Source organism: Dendrobates tinctorius, unplaced genomic scaffold (assembly GCF_039654945.1).
Source record: "Dendrobates tinctorius isolate UK_male_01 unplaced genomic scaffold, ASM3965494v1 ptg000075l, whole genome shotgun sequence".
Lineage (NCBI taxonomy): Eukaryota > Metazoa > Chordata > Amphibia > Anura > Dendrobatidae > Dendrobates > Dendrobates tinctorius.
The window spans coordinates 35,389,576-35,405,714 of record NW_027361743.1 but is presented as its reverse complement, the minus strand read 5'-3'; the positions used below and the strand labels follow the sequence as shown (position 1 = coordinate 35,405,714).

At 50.2% G+C, this 16,139-nt stretch overlaps 1 protein-coding gene across 2 annotated transcripts in view; it reads left to right on the top strand.

The window, feature by feature from the left end:
- The first annotated feature begins 2,141 nt into the window (after positions 1-2,141).
- KATNAL1 (katanin catalytic subunit A1 like 1) overlaps positions 2,142-16,139 on the top strand; it is a 226,701-nt gene continuing 212,703 nt past the window's right edge. Inside the window, exon 1 of one of the 2 annotated variants that reach the window (XM_073583164.1) lies at positions 2,142-2,552. The gene's annotated coding sequence lies outside the window, so the exon portion shown is untranslated. Of the gene's footprint in view, positions 2,553-2,700; positions 2,882-16,139 lie in introns of those variants that run through there. The other variant, XM_073583165.1, reaches the window with a different exon arrangement.

The window sequence follows — 16,139 nt, the reverse complement described above, 5'->3', positions numbered from 1 at the left end:
GTATAATGAGGCCTCACTGTACAGGAGAGACCGGAGCGAGGAGCAGGGGCCTGATCACAAGAGCTGACAATCTGAGGAAGCAGCAATGCTGAATAACAGTCTACACTGCGTCACTAGATCCTTATACAGGGGTATTATTATTATTATTATTATTATTTATTGTTATAGCGCCATTTATTCCATGGCGCTTTACATGTGAGGGGGGTATACATAAAAACAAGTACAATAATCTTAAACAATACAAGTCATAACTGGTACAGGAGGAGAGAGGACCCTGCCCGCGAGGGCTCACAATCTTCAAGGGATGGGTGATAATACAGTAGGCGAGGGTAGAGCTGGTCGTGCAGCGGTTTGGTCGATCGGTGGTTACTGCAGGTTATAGGGTTGCAGGGTATAATGAGGCCTCATTGTACAGGAGAGACCGGAGCGAGGAGCAGGAGCCTGATCACAAGGGCTGACAATCTGAGGAAGCAGCAATGCTGAATAACAGTCTACACTGCGTCACTAGATCCTTATACAGGGGTATAATGAGGCCTCACTGTACAGGAGAGACCGGAGCGAGGAGCAGGGGCCTGATCACAAGAGCTGACAATCTGGGGAAACAGCAATGCTGAATAACAGTCTACACTGCGTCACTAGATCCTTATACAGGGGTAGAATGAGACCTCACTGTACAGGAGAGACCGGAGCGAGGAGCAGGGGCCTGATCACAAGAGCTGACAATCTGGGGAAACAGCAATGCTGAATAACAGTCTACACTGCGTCACTAGATCCTTATACAGGGGTAGAATGAGACCTCACTGTACAGGAGAGACCGGAGCGAGGAGCCGGGGCCTGATCACAAGAGCTGACAATCTGGGGAAACAGCAATGCTGAATAACAGTCTACACTGCGTCACTAGATCCTTATACAGGGGTATAATGAGGCCTCACTGTACAGGAGAGACCGGAGCGAGGAGCCGGGGCCTGATCACAAGAGCTGACAATATGAGGAAGCAGCAATGCTGAATAACAGTCTTCACTGTGTCACTAGATCCTTATACAGGGGTATAATGAGGCCTCATTGTACAGGAGAGACCGGAGCGAGGAGCCAGGGCCTGATCACAAGAGCTGACAATCTGAGGAAGCAGCAATGCTGAATAACAGTCTACACTGCGTCACTAGATCCTTATACAGGGGTATAATGAGGCCTCACTGTACAGGAGAGACCGGAGCGAGGAGCCGGGGCCTGATCACAAGAGCTGACAATCTGAGGAAGCAACAATGCTGAATAACAGTCTACACTGCGTCACTAGATCCTTATACAGGGGTATAATGAGGCCTCACTGTACAGGAGAGACCGGAGCGAGGAGCCGGGGCCTGATCACAAGAGCTGACAATATGAGGAAGCAGCAATGCTGAATAACAGTCTACACTGCGTCACTAGATCCTTATACAGGGGTATAATGAGGCCTCACTGTACAGGAGAGACCGGAGCGAGGAGCAGGGGCCTGATCACAAGAGCTGACAATCTGAGGAAGCAGCAATGCTGAATAACAGTCTACACTGCGTCACTAGATCCTTATACAGGGGTATAATGAGGCCTCACTGTACAGGAGAGACCGGAGCGAGGAGCCGGGGCCTGATCACAAGAGCTGACAATATGAGGAAGCAGCAATGCTGAATAACAGTCTACACTGCGTCACTAGATCCTTATACAGGGGTATAATGAGGCCTCACTGTACAGGAGAGACCGGAGCGAGGAGCAGGGGCCTGATCACAAGGGCTGACAATCTGGGGAAACAGCAATGCTGAATAACAGTCTACACTGCGTCACTAGATCCTTATACAGGGGTATAATGAGGCCTCACTGTACAGGCAAAGACCTAGAACGATGACTGTGGAAAACGGATTTTTATTTAAAAAAAGTCGTTTAAAGAGCCAAAAGAACCGGATCACCAAAAAGAGCCGAACTTCCCATCACTAGCGCATAGGAAAGATGTATATCTTTGTACCGTGTTAGCCAGTAGAGATTTCCATTCTGTATCAGTCACCAAGTCTGTGGGTTTTATAGAACCATCACTGTGCAGGCAGCGACCCCTGGAGGAGGCAGCAGTGGCTGCAGTATAAGTTCCTCCCCCGCCAGCCCTGCGCTCTGTAGCCGCCCGCAGCCATGACAACAACGCCGCAAACACAACTGTGGTAACGGCCAAGGCGGAGAACTTATTAATTGCTAGAAACCAAAAAGGAGCAGGCCGGGTCCCAATCCCGGAGCGGGGCCTCCGCCACACTGGCGACCATTACTCCGCTCTCCCGCCTGAACTCTGCTGCCATCACTCATCCCATACACTCAGCTGTATCTCTGACCCCCTCATCGGGCGCGCAGGGCATGCTGGGGCATGTAGTTTGTTCGTTACCGGTGGTGGAAGGAGCTAGTGAACAAAGACTACAAGCTCCACAATCCACCGCTCCATGCAGGGATCCTCCATCCTTATCCCTTCTGTGCATTTATCCCTATTGTAGAGGCTACAGTGGATCAGAGCCTGGACTGTGAGGCCAGAGGCCGGCCAGCAGGTGAGTGGTCAGTGATGGCTGCAGGTGTGGCTCCTGGGCGCAGGTGAGCTCAGCCATGCTGCTGACAAGTGTCTGTGCTATTTGCTTTGTGGCATGGTGGTGTATTAATTCACTGTTCCTCCAGCTCTTGGGGCACTACAACTCTCAGCATGCCCTGCCTTTGGCTGCTTTTTTTCCAGAGCAAAAAAAATCCTAATGTTTTAATTCACAATTCAGCCGCTATCTTCCGTCACCACGACAACGGCTCCGGCCTATGGCGGCTTTCCATGGAGACTGGGGGAGTCACCTTCCAGCCACATCCCCGAAACATCGCGGCTGAGACCGGGCAGGTAACCCAGATACTGCCCGGCAGAGCGCCTGTAGTCATGCACAACTCGACACGAAGGTGCAGGTTTCAGTGTTTGCCCCTTGTGCACATTTTGCATTTTTTATTGCGTTTTTTCAGTGCAGATTTGTCACAAAAGAAGATTCGGTGCAGATTTATATCCGCAGCCTGGCAATTCTTGTAGCCATTTTTTGCTACAGATTTCGGCCATAATAATGACTGGGGAAAAATCTGCACCAAAAACGCAAGTAAAAAAATGTGGCAAAAGCTCCTGTCTCGCTGCGTTTTTTCTGCCAAGAGATGCAGAAATGTCTGCACCAAAAGCTTTACGTGTGCACATACCCTTAGGCCTCTTTCACATATCCGTTTTTTTAAATCTGGCACGATGTGGTGAAAAGTGACATACGGCGCCTCCGTTTTTTGCTGGAAACGGCAAACCTGCGCCGTCCGGCTTCAGCTAAAAACGGCTGCAACTTTTTTTGCAGCGCCGGACCGGCTTTTTCAACAGCGCATGCTCGGGCACTGTGAGTTTTAACCCCACAAGTGCCCGGCGCAGCGCGCGCTCCCCCCCCCACTGGCTTCCCCAGTGCTGCCTCTCTCGCTTGCTCCCGCTGCGGCTCCTTTACCGGCTTCCCCGGTGCTACCTCTCTCTCCTCCGTACATACCGGCTTCCCCGGTGCTTCCTCTCTCGCTTGCTCCCGCTGCGGCTACTTTACCGGCTTCCCCGGTGCTGCCTCTCTCTCCTCCGTACATACCGGCTTCCCCGGTGCTTCCTCTCTCGCTTGCTCCCGCTGCGGCTCCTTTACCGGCTTCCCCGGTGCTGCCTCTCTCTCCTCCGTACATACCGGCTTCCCCAGTGCTGCCTCTCTCGCTTGCTCCCGCTGCGGCTCCTTTACCGGCTTCCCCGGTGCTACCTCTCTCTCCTCCGTACATACCGCCTTCCCCGGTGCTTCCTCTCTCGCTTGCTCCCGCTGCGGCTCCTTTACCGGCTTCCCCGGTGCTGCCTCTCTCTCCTCCGTACATACCGGCTTCCCCGGTGCTTCCTCTCTCGCTTGCTCCCGCTGCGGCACCTTTACCGGCTTCCCCGGTGCTACCTCTCTCTCCTCCGTACATACTGGCTTACCCGGTGCTGCCTCTCTTGCTTGCTCCCGCTGCGGCTCCTTTAAATGTTTTACAAGCCGGATCAGGCGCCGCACCTGCATCCGCTGTCACCCTCTGCACGCCTGATCCGGCGGTCCGGCTTTCCACCGGAACAATCACACCGGATGTGTGAAAGTAGCCTTAGGCTGTGTGCCCACGATGCGTTTTGTTAAGCGTTTCCGCAGCGTTTGTGCCAGATCAGACGCTGCAGAAATGCTTAAAAGATGCATCAAATTCATTTGCATGCGTTTTTGGCTTTTTGTGCCAATGCATGCGTTTTTAACCACTCGGGAATCACTTAGCGGCTAAAAACGCAGGATGCTCATTAATTCCCGCATAGCTGAGCGTTTTTAGCCATCCCCAATGTTCCCAGAAATTGCGCGTCAAAAAACGCGTCACAAATGCGCAAGAAACGCGCAGAAAAAGACGCGCGTTTTCTGGGAAAGGGGATCCTTTTCCTGAGCACATAGCCTTACTGTGACTGTCATTTTTTATATAGGGAAAATTGTCATTTTGGGTTGTGGGACGATCAGTTGTACTTGGGGTGTGTGTGTGTGTGTGTGTGTGTGTGTGTGTGTGTGTGTGTGTTTTTTTTTGTTTTTTTTTTCTTTTCTTTTCTTTTATTTCATTTAGTTTGTTTTCTTCCTGTGGATTTCCTCTAGCCGGGGCTGATATATTTGGGTATGGTCATCCGGAGCTTTTTGACTTGGTTTTTGGAGCAGTTTCTGGTATAGAATTCCCCCCCCCCCCCCCCTCTAAAAAAAAAAAAAAAGAGAAGTTAAAGCATTTTTTTTTTTTTAAGTAAACGTCCTATTTGCCTAAATGTGAACGCACGCCTGTAGTGGATTTGGTGGTGTTTTATTCCACCTGGAAAAAGAAAAAAAACACGTCAACTCCTCTGGCATTTCTGCTTGAATAACGCTCTGAACTTGGCTTCTGAATCACTAGAAAACGTGTGTGTATATGTGTAAAATATATATATATTATCCAAGCATATGCAAATCCCCATCGAAAGCTGTGAGACCATGGGATTTTCCCCATAATAGGGTACCAGCGTACTCAGGACAAACTGGACAACAACTTTTGGGGTCTAATTTCTCCTGTTACCCTTGTGAAAATAAAAAGTTGCGGGCTAAAAAAAATCATTTTTGAGGAAAAGAAAAAGATTTTTTTTTTTTATTTTCACGGCTCTGCATAATAAACTTCTGTGAAACACGTGGGGGTTCAAAGTGCTCACCACACATCTAGATAAGTTCCTTAACCCCTTAACGACCGCCGATACGCCCTTTAATGGCGGCCGCTAAGGGTACTTAACCCACAGTGCCGTTAATTAACGGCGCTGTGGAAAAAGTAAATAGCGCCCCCAAGTCAGAATTTCTCCGGGGCCTTGGAGGTAGCCGAGACCCCACAGAACATGACTCTGGCCGGTATTTACCGACCCTGGTGTTGCAATCGCCGTTATTAACCGTGTAACGGCAACCGCAGCAAAAGAAAAGCCCCAATTTAGCATTTAATTTCTCCTCTGTTGAGATCGCACATCAGAGGGGAGAGAAATAGAGTCCCCGGGTTCCCTGATCTGTCTCCCATACCTCCCGGTGTCCCCCTCCCCCATCCTCCCACGGCTCCCGCAGCTCCCTGTGTCTTCTTCCTGTGAAGAAAATGGCGGGCGCATGCACAGTGCGCCCGCCGAGATTTGCCGGCCAGCACCCGACATATTCCATTCATTCCAGGTACATTTTGATCACTGTGATAGACCCTGTCACAGTGATCAAAATAATAAAAAAAAAAGTAAATAAAAACCCCCTTTATCACCCCCTTAGTTAGGGAAAAATAACAAAATAAAAAATATATATTTCCATTTTTCCATTAGGGTTACAATTGGGCTAAAGTGAGTTGAGTTAGGGTTGGAATTAGGGTTATTGTTAGGGTATGTTTCCAAGTAGTGTATGTTGTAAGGATTTGCTGCGGATTGAACGCTGCGTACAGCCGCAGCATTCAATCCGCAGCGTCCACATGTTACAGCATAGTGGAGAAGATTTTATGAATCTCATCTCCACTATGCGTGCAGGGACGCGGGTGTCACACCCGAAATTACGGACATGCGGCGCTTCTTTCTAGACCGCAGCATGTCTTTTTATCTCGCGGAGACATTCTATAACCCAGTCTATGGATAGGGTGCAGTGATTCCGGATGTGTTCAATGAACACATCCGGAATCACCGCACGTACAAAATCCGGCAGTGCGGAGCCGGGTATCCAAAGCGCTGCCAGCACACAGCGTGGAAACATACCCTTAGGGTTGGGATTAGGGTTAGTAGTGTGTTGGGGTTAGGGTTGAGATTAGGGATGTTTTTGGGTTAGGGTTGGAGTTAGAAGTTGGGGGTTTCCACTATTTAGGCACATCAGGGGTCTCCAAACGCGACATGGTGCCACCACTGATTCCAGCCAGTTCTACGTTCAAAAAGTCAAACGGTGCTCCCTCCCTTCCTTGCTCTGCCATGTGCCCAAACAGTGGTTTGCCCCCACATATGGGGTATCAGCGTACTCAGGACAAATTGCACAACAACTTTTGGGGTCCAATTTCTCCTTTTACCCTTGGGAAAATAAAATAAATTGTGGACTAAAAGATAGTGTTGAGCATTCCGATACCGCAAGTATCGGGTATCGGCCGATATTAGCTGTATCGGAATTCCGATACTTAGTTCCGATACTTTTTTCATATCGAATACCGGAATCGGAAGTTCCCATAATGCTAGGAGCCCGCTCGATTTGATTCAGCCAATGGGGATCCTCAGAAGTGTGGGCATATCCTGTTAGGCATGTAGGCATGTTAACTACTGGCATGGCTGTGATTGGCTGCTGAAACGATGTCATGATGCACTATAAAAAGCGCTGCAGCCGCCATTTCTGGTCACTCTGCTGTGAATTCAGTTAGGGACAGGCTGCTGTTGAAGACTGTGAGGGACAGTTAGAAATAGTGATTCCACAAAACATATTGTGCTTTATCCAGGCTACATAAACCACCACTGTAGCTTGCTTTTCCCTAGCAGCGCTGTTTTCACAGCTGTCTGCAAGGGCTGTGTGAGTGCAGACCCACGCTGTGTAGTGTGTCCTGCAGGCACGTCTGCTTGTAGGCCGGCCAGCGTGTGTCTCTGCCTCATACACATTTTTCTTTTATTGCTGCTTTTTTTTTCTCCTGTATAGTGTGCTTCCATACGTATCCATATACGTTGGTTGCAAACACTAAAGGAGTGGACAGCGGAGCCTTTCAGCAGCCTTTCAGTGCTATAGCCCATTTCTCTGCACTGTTTTTGGCTGTCTGACAGGTCTCTCTGTGTGTGAGTGCAGCTCACGTTGCAGTGTGTTCTACAGCCACCGCTAGCTGTAGTCTGCTCAGCGTGCGTCACTGCCTCATACATAGTCCTTTTTTTGCAGCTAATTTAGCCAGATTTTTGCTCCTATATTAGTGTGCTTCCAACCGCATCCATTGTCATTGGTTGGTTGCAAACACTGTATAGGATTAGATAGAGGAGCCTTTTTGCTGGCTTGTGCCCTTCAGGGCCAGCCAGGCTAGTATCACCCTATTTTTTTGGAGCCTCATCAATTGCATTGTAGGTTAGCTTCCTGCATTGTAATCGCTCCAAAAAGTTTGTGATACTATAGCTTTCAAACTTTGGTCACATCCTTTCCTTTCCCCCCACCCAAAAAAAAGGAAATAAAGTTCACCAAACACTCCACTTTACAGTTGTCTAGGCCACATTAGATCATATTAAAGTGTAGTACACACACTCTTAGCCAAATTAGTGTTTCTTATACTGGTTAGCAGGTGTTCAGGAATAAGAACACTAAGCCACCCCTTTTTTACTTTTCTGCCTATCTTTATCAGTCTACCAAGATGAAGAAGGCAGGGAGTAAGGCACGTGGTCGTGGCCGTGGAGTTTCAGCAGGGAGAGGACGGGGGGATTCAGCAGGGAGAGGACGTGGGGATTTCGGTATCTGCTGCGGCCACCAGTGACCCGGCATCCCCCACTTTTACCAGGCAACAGTCCTTCATGCGCAGCTTTGTAGGACCTCGCCGTACCCCACTGCTGCGTGACGAACAAATTGAAGCTGTTGTCGGATGGATGGCAGCTAACGCATCCACTTCAATGACTTCCGCATCCTCCCAAGGTCAGAGCACTGAAGAGCAACCATCTGTCTCTTCACCACCTGCCAAATTGCCCAGGCAGTCTGAGAGCCCTGGACAGGAGCCATCTCAATCTTTACTTCTGTTCTCAGAATCTGTTGGCTTGGAAAGAGGTGGCCAGCCAAGCAGCATTCTAGAGCGTGAAGAAGAGGGAGTATGCAGTGATGCGCAACTGCTTTGTCCCTCTGAATCTGAAGAGGCGGGTGGGCCAGTGCCTATGGTCAGCACACCTCAGTATGCATCAGATGATAATGAGACTCAATTGCCAATTTCTGGTGCGTACGGTGCTGGCGAGACAACCCAGGACCAGCCGGTGCTTGAAGAGGGGAGTGGAGATGATGAGGTCCTTGACCCATCATGGCGCCAGCCACAGGAAGGTGGTGGGAGCAGCTCTGAGGAAGAGATTCCCCGAACGGCCAAAAGAGGAGGGAGAGGGCGGGGGCAGACTTGGTTGCCTGTAGCCTCCACTTTGGCACCCGTGAGGAGCAATCCTCTTCCAAAACACAAAACGGGCGCTCCCAGGACTTGCAGTGCGTGGTCTTTTTTTGACACAGTTGCAGATGACATTTGCTTTGTCAAATGCAAGCTGTGTCATCAGAAAGTGAAACGAGGGAAAAATGTGACCAACCTCAATACCACAAATATGTGGAAACGTGCGTACCAAGCACGAGGTGGAGTTACACAGACACACTGAAGATGTAGGCCAACCTTCAGCAGCACCTACCACCTCTTCAGCTCGTGTTGGGGCCTCTTCCTCCAGCTCACACACAGCTGGTTCGGCTTCCTCACTGGAACGCCATGGAAGAACCACTGCCACTGTTGTCCAGAGACCCAGTGAAATTCCATCCACTGAACCACGTTCGCAGTCATCAGCACACTCCCAGGCCACTCACCAGCAATCGGTAGCACAGGCATGGGAGAAAAAGCGGCCATACTCGGCAAACCATCCCCGAGCACTGGCTCTGAATGCCGGAATTGCCAAACTACTGGCCCTTGAGATGCTGTCATTCAGGCTGGTGAAGACTGACACCTTCCGGAACTTTATGTCATTGGCAGTTCCACAATACAATGTGCCCAGCCGCTTTTATTTCAGCAGGCAAGCTGTCCCTGCCCTGCAAAAGCATGTGGAGGGAAAAATTAAAAATGCGCTACTAAATGCCGTCAGTAGCAAGGTCCACCTGACCACCGATGCGTGGACCAGTAGCCATGGACAGGGACGATAACTTTCCCTCACTGCCCATTGGGTCAATGTTGTGGAGCCGGGTACAGATCTGGAGAGTGGCTCTGTACGTATTCTGCCAACTCCAAGGATTGCAGGAATGCAGTCTGTACATATTGAGTCCTCCTCCTACTCTAGTTCCTCGGAATCAGCACTGCGTCAGCCTGTTAGGCCAGATATGAGCACAGGTGTGGCCAAACGTCAACAGGCCGTCCTTAAATTAATTTCTTTGGGGAATCGGAGCCACACAGCACAGGAGCTTTGGAATGCCATCAAGCAGGAGAGCGATGTGTGGTTTGTGCCAGCGAATCTCCAGCCAGGTTTGGTAGTGAGTGACAATGGCCGAAATCTAGTGGCAGCTCTGGGCCTAGGCAACCTCACTCACATACCATGTCTGGCACACGTGCTCAATTTGGTCGTGCAGAGCTTTCTGAGGGACTATCCGGATCTTGATGCACTGCTGCACAAGGTTCGCCTAGAGTGTGCTCACTTGCGGCGTTCCAGCATGGCAAGATCGCGCATTGCATCTCTGCAACGCCGATTCCGCCTGCCAGAACATCGCATCATATGTGACCTCCCCACCAGGTGGAATTCAACGTTACATATGTTGGAGCGGTTGTGTGAGCAGCAGTAATGGAGTACCAGCTGCATCAGGCGCAAACAAGTCGCACTGTGCGCCGGACACACTTCACCACCACTGAGTGGGCCACTATGAGGGACATCTGCCAAGTTTTGCGTGCCTTCGATGACTCCACGCGGATGGCCAGTGCAGATGATGCACTAATCAGCATGACTGTCCCCCTCATCTGTCTGCTTCAAAAAACCTTACAAGCACTAAGTGAGGAGGTTTTTGAAGAGGTCGAGCATGAGCAGTCAGAAATGCCATCTGCTTCTGGCAAGTCTGCGCAACGTGCTTCCACACAAAGGCCCAGGCAGGGGACACTTAGTGAGGAGGATGACGAGGAGTCAATGGAGGAGGAACACATCTCTCCAGAGGAGGGAGGTACACAAGGCTCTAGTAGTCAGTGTGTACAGCGAGGGTGGGGTGATGCTGAGCAGGCAGAGATGCTGCCTCAAGCTGCGGACAGCGTTTCCGGTCCAGTTGGCAGTCTGCAGCACATGGTTGATTTCATGCTGCAGTGCTTGTTAAATGACCGCCGCATCGCCAACATTCTCCACACGGCTGATTATTGGGTGTACACCCTCCTAGATCCTCGCTACCGGGACAACTTACAAAGCCTCATACCACAGTTGAACCGGGAGCGAAAAATGCGGGAGTACCAAGAAACACTTGTGCAGGCCATCATGTTCTCCATTCCCCCCACAAGTGTTGCTGGTAGTGCTTTTCAAAGCAGCCATGTGGGTAGAGGCAGTGGAGGAAGCTCTGCACAAAGAGGTAGCAGAGGCAGTGCCGCAGGACAAGGCAAGGCCAGTATGGCCCAAATGTGGAAAAGTTTTGTGGGACCGCCACAAACGGCTACACCATCACAGACGGCTCCAGTCAGCAGGAGGCAACGTTTCCGTCAGATGGTGACAGACTACTTGTCGTGCCCTGTTAGTGTTCTCCCAGACGGCTCTTCCCCGTTCAAGTATTGGGTCTCTAAGCTGGATACATGGCCAGAGCTTAGCCAGTATGCATTGGAGGTGCTGGCTTGCCCTGCTGCCAGTGTATTATCGGAACGTGTCCTTAGTGCTGCAGGTGGTGTGGTAACAGACCGTCGCATGCGACTATCCGCCGATAATGTTGACCGGCTTACTTTTGTGAAAATGAACAAGGCCTGGATCTCACCTGAATTTGCCAGTCCTCTTCCAGAATAAATAATTGGCTGGCAACAGGATCCAGGTCTCCTGTTGTGTTCATGTTTCTATGACCTGAACTTTATTTCCTGGGCTACTGCAACGCCCGTTGTTGCTCAGAAGTGCTGTCCGCACAGACAAAACACTCGCTCATGTGTAAGTGGGGTTCGGTAACGTCAGCTGATCCCCTGCTGTGTGTACGGCAAACTCTCCTGCTGCCTACAACTTCTGACTACCTCTGATTTAATATGTTCTCTGATTTGCCCTCTGTCTCCACTCTGTTTTGAGTATTTCCTCCGGCCTACAACACCGCCTGTTTCTGCTCTCAAGTGCCGTCTGCACAATCCACACTTGTTACTGTGGTACCTGGGTCCTGTAACATCTGCTCATCTCTAGAGTTGAGCACGGCAATGTCTCCTGCTTTGTCTACATTCCCACTACTTGTAGTGGAAATGTGGACAGAGCAGGAGACATTGCCTGACTCACCTCTAGGGAGAAGCTGCTGTTACAGAACCCCAGTAACACAGGAACAAGTGTGGGTTGTGCAGACGGCATTTCAGAGCAGCAACTGGCGTGGTTGGAAGCCAGAGGAAATACTCGAAACAGAGTGAAGACAGAGGCCTAATTGGAGTATGTTGACAGTTAGTAGTAGTCTAGAAACAATCGCAAACTGCCACCAAGTAGGCCTCGGCCTACTACCTGATTTTCCCTGGGCTCCGACACCGCCAGTTGGTGCTCAGAAGTGCTGTCCGCACAGACAAAACACTCGCTCATGTGTAAGTGGGGTTCGGTAACGTCAGCTGATCCCCTGCTGTGTGTATGGCAAAGTGTCCTGCTCCCTCCACAGTCAAACAGCCTCAGATTTACACCTGGCTCCAAGTAGGCCTCGGCCTACTACCTCATTTTCCCCTGGCTCCGACAACGCCAGTTGGTGCTCGGAAGTGCTGTCCACACAGAAAAACACACTCGTTCATGTGAAAGTGGGGTTCGGTAACGTCAGCTGATCCCCTGCTGTGTGGAGGGCAAACTGCTGCTGCCTCCAAATTTTAGCTACTTCAGATTTAAACATTCTCTGATTTGGCCTCTGTCTCCACTCTGTCTCTAGTATTTCCCCTGACCTCCAACACCGCCAGTTCCTGCTCACAGTTGCCGTCCACGCATTCCACACGTGTTCCTGTGTTACTGGGGTTCTGTTACGTCAGCAGATCCCCCAATGTGTGTCCGCCACTGTCTCCTGCGCTGTCCACCTTCCCACTGCAAGCGGTGGGAATGTGGACAGAGCAGGAGACATTGGCAGACAAACATCAGGGGATCTGCTGACATTACAGAACACCAGTAACACAGGAACACGTGTGGATTGGGCAGACGGCTACTGTACGCATAAACTGGCGTTCTTGGTAGTCACGTGAAATCCTGGAAACAGAGTGGAGACAGATGCCTAATTGGAGCACGTTGACAGTCTGTTGTAGCCTACAAACAATCTAAAACTGCCACCAAGTAGGCCTCGGCCTGCACCCTGGTTCTCCCTGGGCTCCAACAACGCTAGTTGGTGCTCAGAAGTGCTGTCCACACAGAAAAACACACTCGTTCATGTGAAAGTGGGGGTCAGTAACGTCAGCTGATCCCCTGCTGTGTGGAGGGCAAAGTGTCCTGCTCCCTCCAAAGTCAAAATACCTCAGCTTTACACCTGGCTCCTAGTAGGCCTCAGCCTGCACCCTGGTTCTCCCTGGGTTCCAACAACGCTAGTTGGTGCTCGGAAGTGCTGTCCACACAGAAAAACACACTCGTTCATGTGAAAGTGGGGTTCAGTAACGTCAGCTGATCCCCTGCTGTGTGGAGGGCAAACTGCTGCTGCCTCCAAATTGTAACTACTTCAGATTTAAACATTCTCTGATTTGGCCTCTGTCTCCACTCTGTCTCTAGTATTTTCCCTGACCTCCAACACCGCCAGTTCCTGCTCACAGTTGCCGTCCACGCATTCCACACGTGTTCCTGTGTTACTGGGGTTTTGTAACGTCAGCAGATCGCCCAATATGTGTCCGCCACTGTCTCCTGCGCTGTCCACCTTCCCACTGCAAGCGGTGGGAACGTGGACAGAGCAGGAGACAGTGGCAGACACACATCAGGGGATCTGCTGACATTACAGAATCCCAGTAACACAGCAACACGTGTGGATTGGGCAGACGTCTGCTCTACGCAAAAACTGGCGGTGTTGGTGGTCACGTGAAATCCTGGAAACAGAGTGGAGACAGATGCCTAATTGGAGCACGTTGACAGTCTGTTGTAGCCTACAAACAATCTAAAACTACCACCAAGTAGGCCTCGGCCTACACCATGATTGTCCCTGGGCTCCAACAACGCCAGTCGGTGCTCGGCAGTGTCTTTGGCACGGGGACTCCCTGTTGCCCAGCCTGGTTCCAGCACGCCTGCTGTTTCCGGGTAGTGTCAAGGTCACTATGCCACCAATCCGTTGTCCTGTCGTCTTGCGGCCGGGTTAGCCGACTCTACGGTGCCTGCAGTTTAGGTGACTCCTATGTGGGCTGCGGGAACTGGCACTGAAGGCTGGATCCGTAGTGCCAATGGGACATGGACCCCCTGTAGGACTGTGGGTTTCGGTAACTGCGGCCGGCTTGCGGCCTGGCTACTTTGCTTTCAATGGGTACCTTCTGCTACCCACCCGGGTTCCAGCACTGTCTGCTGGTTCTCGCCAGAGCCTTTGGCCTAGGTGCCTCCATCTCGGTATCCGAGGTCCAGCACCGTCAGCTGGTCCTTGGTAGTGCTTTCTAGCACAGGTACCTCCTGCCTAGTAACCGTGGTCCAGCACCGTCAGCTGTTCCTCGGTAGTGCCATTGGCTCTTGTAGCTTTTGCTACCCATCTGGGTTCCAGCACCGTCACCTGGTTCTCGGCAGTGTCTTTGGCACGGGGACTCCCTGTTGCCCAGCCTGGTTCCAGCACGCTTGCTGTTTCCGGGTAGTGTCAAGGTCACTATGCCACCAATCCGTTGTCCTGTCGTCTTGCGGCCGGGTTAGCCGACTCTACGGTGCCTGCAGGTTAGGTGACTCCTATGTGGGCTGCGGGAACTGGCACTGAAGGCTGGATCCGTAGTGCCAATGGGACATGGACCCCCTGTAGGACTGTGGGTTTCGGTAACTGCGGCCGGCTTGCGGCCTGGCTACTTTGCTTTCAATGGGTACCTTCTGCTACCCACCCGGTTTCCAGCACAGTCTGCTGGTTCTCGCCAGAGCCTTTGGCCTAGGTGCCTCCATCTCGGTGTCCGAAGTCCAGCACCGTCAGCTGGTCCTTGGTAGTGCTTTTTAGCACAGGTACCTTCTGCTTAGTAATCGTGGTCCAGCACCGTCAGTTGGTCCTCGGTACTGCCATTGGCTCTTGTTCCTTCTGCTACCCATCCGGGTGCCAGCACTGACTGCTGGTTCTCGCCACAGCCTTTGGCCTAGGTGCCTCCATCTCGGTATCCGAGGTCCAGCACCGTCAGCTGGTCCTTGGTAGTGCTTTTTAGCACAGGTACCTTCTGCTTAGTAACCATGGTCCAGCACCGTCAGTTGGTCCTCGGTAGTGCCATTGGCTCTTGTTCCTTCTGCTACCCATCCGGGTGCCAGCACTGTCTGCTGGTTCTCGCCAGTTTCTCAGCCTTCTTGTACCTTCTGCTACATTTCCAAGATCAAGCTTTTTGAAATTGTCTTTGGTAATCCTTATTGATCTCCATGACGATGACCCTGATGATGACGACCCTGAAGACCACACCAAAGAAGACCAGAAATATGACCCTAAATAATAAGACCAAGAGGACAAAGAACATGAAGACAACCACCAAGATACAGAACAAAAGACAGAAGAACAAGAAGCAGAAGAAGCAAAAGCAGAAGAACATTAAGCATAAGACAAAAAATCAGCATAGAAGAAATCAAAATTATAAGCAGAAGAAGACTAAGCAGTAAATGGGGGTGAGTCCGTTCCTCCTCGTGGTGCCCCTGGAAAATGCCTGCTGCTGCAGGCCAAACTGAACGCGGACAAATCCTGTTGTAAATCTTTTGTGACAGGCAGAACGTAAGGTGTAATCTTATAACTTTTATAGAAAAGTACTACAGGAATGCCTGTCACCATAAGAAAATGAAGAAAAAGAAGAATAGGAAGAAGATGAAGAAATAGCATATGAAAATTATTAATAGCTGAATATGAAGAATGGAAAAAAAAAATTAATGGGAAGAAGGTGAAGAAGAAGATGAATAAGGTGAAGAAAAAGTTGATGAAAAAAATGCTACTACTGCGGATCATGAAGGAGAAAGTGTGGGAGAAGTACAAAAGAAGGTGAATAGCATGGAACATACATATCTGACTAAATATAAAAAAGTTAACATAGTCAATATCTTTTTAACTCCGAACGTCTTGAAAAAAAAAATTGGAATTAATGCTATGCCATGTGATTTGAATAAACCACTATGCTTTTAATGTCTCCTCCACCTCCCACAATACATTCTACATGATTCTTATTTGTTTTCAATTATGTAGAATTAGCCAACAAGGAAATAAAGGCCTTTTTTTAATTCCGATACCGGAAGTCCCATTGACTTGAATGGGACTTCCGGTATCGGAATCGGCGATATCCAATATTTTTTTCGTATCGGGCGATACCATCCGATACGATATTTTTGGGTATCGAACGGTATCGCTCAACACTACTAAAAGATCATGTTTGTAGAAAAAATAATTTTTTTTTCACGCCTGAGCGTTATAAACTTCTGTGAAGCACTTGGGGGTTCAAAATGCTCACCACACATCTAGATAAGTTCCTTGGGGGGTCTAGTTTCCAAAATGTCATTTGTGGGGTGTTTCCACTGTTTAGACACATCAGGGGCTCTCCAAATGCTATATGCCGATAAGCCATTTCTGCGTTGAAAAATT